Here is a 6,000-nt window from a genome sequence, read left to right as displayed (position 1 = left end):
ACACAGCATACAGCATTGTAAATTATTTTGAAGAAAATGGTATAAATCAATCTAATGTTGTAGTGATTGGATGTGATGGTACGTCAACAAATACTGGGTGGAAGAATGGTGCAATAAAATTCATTGAAACGCGTTTAAAAAGACCAGTACAATGGGCTATCTGTCTCCTCCATTTTAATGAATTACCTCTGAGGCATCTAGTTGAAATACTTGATGGTAAAACAACAGGTCCTCAGTCTTTCAGTGGGCTTCTTGGCAAACAGCTGGCTAAATGTGAATCTTTGTCCATCGTTGCTTTTCAGAGGATCGAATGCTCTCTTCCACGAACGCTTGACGCAATAAGCTTAAGTAAAGATCAGAAATACTTACATGACATTGCCATTGCTATTGATGCTGGTTTTTGCTCCCCAGATCTAGCAAATCGAGATCCGGGACCAATATCACACTCTCGTTGGTTGACAATTGCAAACAGGTTCCTACGATTATACATTTCTTTGCAGGAGCCACCTAAAATTCTCATTCAAATTGTAAAATACATTTTGACTATATACGCACCTCTATGGTTCGAAATCAAAACAAATTCGTCAATAGTTGACGGACCTAAACATATTTTAGAATGTATTAAAAAATGTAGAATCTTATCTTCAGAAGTCCAGGCAGTAGTTCATAAGGTTATTCAAACAAATTCCTTTTTTGCCCATCCAGAAAACATTCTTCTCTCGATGGTGGTAGATGACAGAGAGCATGTCCGCGATCTTGGATTGAGGCGAGTTCTGAAAATAAAAGAAATCCCTTCAAAAGACAAAAATATTAGAAACTTTTTGGTTCCTAAACTGAACTTTGAGGCAAATGAATATTTTGAGTTAATTAATTGGTCTGAAATGAAACTTACCTGCCCCCCAATTTTAGACAGCCTTTCTTCTCAAGATATCTTGCAATTAATTTCTGATAAAGAAAAACCTAAATTAACCATAGATTTAACAAATATTCCATTCCATACGCAAGCTGTGGAGCGTTGCGTAAAACTAGTAACTCAAGCGTCCTCAAAAGTGTATGGGAACGAGAGACGTGATGGGTTTATAAGAGCAGCACTCACTTCTCGTACAGTTATGCCTCAATTTGACACTAAAGCAGACTTTGCCACTCCCGAATAAATAATTTTTCATCTTTGGTTGGTTGGTTGGGAAGGGAGTGGGTGGAACTCGTAGTACAGTCACCTTCACGCGGTGAGTTCTGAGTCGTCCAAAAAGGGCGGGCCAAGAGCTGTACAAAACTTCTTTAAGATAGTGTGGTTAGTGGGCGCGCTAAGAGGGGAATAATTTATTCTACTTATATACTCAAGAAGACTTATACAAAAATTAAAATAGAGAAACTAACCACCCGCAATTACGTTAATTTATACAAAAAATGACATTTTCCACTTCTTTTCAGGGGCTGTAGGGGCTTTGATAGAGCGGTAGACGTTTTTCTTTTCAAACTATACCTGATGTTGTAATAGTCTACAAAAAATGAACTTTATCTAACATCATTTCCACCTCTTACAATTTTTCGAATATTTGTTCAATTTATTATAAAATTTGTAAATTTTAAATGCAATGCGCGAACGGAAGATATTAACCGATTTGAAATTTCTTTTTTTTCCTGAATTTGTATTGATATGTAGCAACTTTTCCCTGCTATTACGATATGATTTGAAAAAATTTACGTATTTCACTCCGGTCTAGTGTGTATGTATGCTCACCAGCCACAGCTCAAAATAAAACGGTTAAACTTCTCAAGAAATCCAGTGCGCATTCATAGGCGCAGCGCACATTCATAGGCACAGCATTGTATGTACAGTAACCTTGAAATGTTTACAGGCACCTTCAAATACCCTGATTTCAGAGTAAGTTTCTAACTTTGCAGATATATGCATATGTTTAGTGCACTTATTATCAATTCAAGAACTACATACGTAAAGTAATATACTAATTAACTATTTACCTACTATCAGAGAACATAAAATAATTGTTTCGAAATTTACTTCTAGTATTGAAATGTCCGACACAGAACTTTTTTATAAACTACTTATGTAATTTTCTGCAACTTACTGTATGCTCATGCGTGTACTTGACGCACAGCAGCTGCGGTTGTCGAGCATTTAGAAAAACATATTTACATACATACATATGTATATTGATGTATACATACATATGTACGAAGCCGCGGGCACTCGACTTGACAAAAATTCAAGATTTACCAAATATTGGCAAATAATTCTACGCGAAATATTCCAATATTGACTATTTTCAAATTGTCGAGAAAATTGGCATATGGCGGCTCGTTTAATGAATGAAAGTACTTGATCTTAGAACTATGAGCTCGAATTTATCAATGAATTTTTTGATGATGAGTTTTAATTGTACAGTACAATAGTTGAAACTGTTCCGCGCCGCCGCCGTGCTATGGCAACTAGAATGATGGCCGCTACGCTGCGCCTATGACTGCATTTTGTTCTTGTAGTCGCTAGGCATAGAATTTTAGCTTTGAACGACATACGCATTTTGAGGAATAAAGTGAGTGCCCTGTGTGTGCAGTTGTATGTCCATGCATATGTGTATATTAAGGAGTAACACCACTGTAGAAATTTCAAAAAATATTTTTTTTTTATAAGCTTAAACAATTCTTTGAACCTTTTAAAATACAGAACAAAAAGATTTATACGTTACCGAAGTTTATTTCATAAATATTTTAAGCTTTTAACCAAGCGTTAGTGACTGCTACCTAACGATTTCTCCAAATTTCCAAACTTTAAACGCGTTTTTCTCAAAACACGTTTTTCTCAAAACACGTTTTCTGAAATTGGCACGCAGCATAACTCAAACAATTTTAAATATTTTTAATCAGGTTTTTCACTACGTCTGTATAATAACCTTCTTAAGAGAAGAGCGTAGGGGATTTTCGATGGATTAATTTAAACGATTGTTATAATTATGTAAGTGCCGTTTTTTTAGTCCAAAATAGAGTTTTTTCCTTCAAATGCTTGCTAATTCCACAAAAATAAATATTTATTAAATCCCCTACGTGTTTCTCTAGCTATTCTTATCTAGATTAAGAAAAAAAAAATTTCCTTGTTCCAGATTAAAATTTGCACCCTCTGTGCTGCGTGCCGCGGAGCTCCTTCAAGAGAAACCACATTACAAAAATGTCTCCAATGCCGCCATTTTGTAAAATTTTTCGATCAAACTTTGTAGTTTTGTATTTTAGTATATAAGTAATAACTTCCCAAATCAGAGTGATTGTTTTCCCTTTCTTTCTATACAAAAAAATTCTTTAAAAATCGTGTTTATTTTACGCGTGTAGAGTGCCCTTAAAAGCATTGTTTTGCTTGAATTCAATTCACATATTTATATTTGCATATGCCATCTTCCTGTGTGCCTGGTAATGAAGCGTTTTCTATAAAGAATTTTTTGATTTGATCAATTGAACGACATAGGTTAGGGCATCAAGTGTGCATATACGCACTTGCAAATACGTCGACGCATATGCAGAAGAAATTGTTTTAGCATTTGCAGGAATTCGATCATTCGAATATTTACTTCCTAATTATTGCATGAAATATGATAAGGCGATGCTCGTGAGGTAGGTCATGTTGCTTCAGTGCATACATATGCGTGCTACACTATATTTTTTAAAGATGCAATAGAACTTAGTTGTCCCATATAAGTATGTATGCAAATACGTTTCTTTGAAGTTTTCTTTTATTTATTTTAAATTTCAAAGTTTTATACCATATATAAAATGCATACATATGTACATGAATTATTCCCTGTAATACGAGTAGGTATACATATGTATGTAAACTGAAAAAAATTTCGTTTGGCAAAGGAACAAAAAATGCATATTCAAATGTACATAAATATGATAAGGCAATGGGTCGTGAGATAGGTCATTGTTGCTGCAGTGCATGTGCACATACATACATACTAAAGTGGTGCACAAGTCGACATATATGTGCTTTCAAGTCATTTGCTAAATTCACACAACAATGCAGTGTTTTGTTCTCAACTAACAGTAACAGGCAATAGCAGCTAGAGAGAAAACCAAATCATGCTTTTGTATGACTTGCTTCTCTCTCAGCATTATCACAACACACATATTTCGGCAAGATAGCAAGAAAAGCAATGACACTGAAAGGCAATGAAAAACAATTCAATTCAAACAAGTGAATTGTGTCAAATGTGGATTATTTACTTACATGAATTCCTGATATTTTAAAATCAAATACGCAGTTAATGTTTGGTATGATGGTTTTGTAGAATAAAAATTAAATTCTGATTAATATTTGAATGTAACTTACACTTTGCCTGCTAATATACGCTACGTACATACATATATATGACACCAATTCACACATTGTACTTGATGTCTTTCGGCAAAGCTTGTATGAGAATGTTTTTCTACCATTGCCATGCAAGCATATAAGCAGCGTCGTGCAATTCGTGCACTGTCGATAGAGCCGAAGTAGTATTGCTTGTTGAAGACAGTTTTTCTTCGTTGCTGTTCAAGTTGTGTGCCTACATTGCTTTTTGTCTTCACAAACAGTGTCACATGCAATGTGTGACTTGTTGCTTTGTAATAAGCAAGTCATTTGTGCACCACTTTAATACATACATTTGTAACACTAAGAATTGAAGATGCAATTAACCTTTTGCACAAATATAACTATGTAACATAATATATGTGATCTATACACATATATTGATATACATATATAGTCATCAATATACCAATATGCTCTTTGAATTCTTGTCTAAAATTAATTTCAACTCGAAAAATTAGTAAAAATTTTCATCAAATTTACTAAAACGCACACAACAAAATGTGAGGTCGTTTTATAATGTATTTTGTTTAAATTCTTCTTTTAAAATTAAAGCAACAAACATTAAAGAAAGTTACTTTGATTTTAAATGTTGGATTTTAAATCTTTATTTGGTTGTATTTGTTTGAAAATATAAATTGAATAAATTTTCGTTTATCAAGGGAACATAAAAATGCACAAGCAAATGCCTTGCAAAATGCCGTCGGCATTTGTCAATTTGATTTCATACATAAACCAAAAACTGAGCAGAGCCAATGTACTTGTGCATACATAATTCACCGTAATCAGCTCTGTTAAGAAGTTCCCCGCTGTCGAGTTGAGCGAGATGAAAAAGTCTTCGCGGTCAGACTTCATTTTTGACAATTCACACTATTCGTAGCTCGTGAGACTACTCACAGTTTCAACAAAAACTCTTCATCAAAAAATTCATTGATAAATCCGAGCTCATATTTCCACGAGCAAAGTACTTTCATTCATAAAACGAGCCGCCATATGCCAATTTTCTCGACAATTCGAAAATAGTCAATATTGGAATATTTCGCGTAGAATTATTTGCCAATATTTGGTAAATCTTGAATTTTTGTCAAGTCGAGTGCCGGCGGTTTCGTACATATGTATGCATCAATATATGTATGTAAATATGTTTTTCTAAATGCTCGACAAGCGCAGCTGCTGTGCGTCAAGTACACGCATGAGCATACAGTAAGTTGCAGAAAATTACATAAGTAGTTTATAAAAAAGTTCTGTGTCGGACATTTCAATACTAGAAGTAAATTTCGAAACAATTATTTTATGCTCTCTGATAGTAGGTAAATAGTTAATTAGTATATTACTTTACGTATGTAGTTCTTGAATTGATAATAAGTGCACAAAACATATGCATATATCTGCAAAGTTAGAAACTTACTCTGAAATCAGGGTATTTGAAGGTGCCTGTAAACATTTCAAGGTTACTGTACATACAATGCTGTGCCTATGAATGTGCGCTGCGCCTATGAATGCGCACTGGATTTCTTGAGAAGTTTAACCGTTTTATTTTGAGCTGTGGCTGGTGAGCATACATACACACAGCATATACATATGCGCATATGTATATAAATTCACAAATTTACATTTGCATATGCCATCTTCCTGTGTGC

This window comes from Anastrepha obliqua, unplaced genomic scaffold (genome assembly GCF_027943255.1).
Source record: "Anastrepha obliqua isolate idAnaObli1 unplaced genomic scaffold, idAnaObli1_1.0 ptg000009l, whole genome shotgun sequence".
Lineage (NCBI taxonomy): Eukaryota > Metazoa > Arthropoda > Insecta > Diptera > Tephritidae > Anastrepha > Anastrepha obliqua.
The sequence above is the reverse complement of the archived record's forward strand: the minus strand, read 5'-3'. Positions refer to the sequence as shown.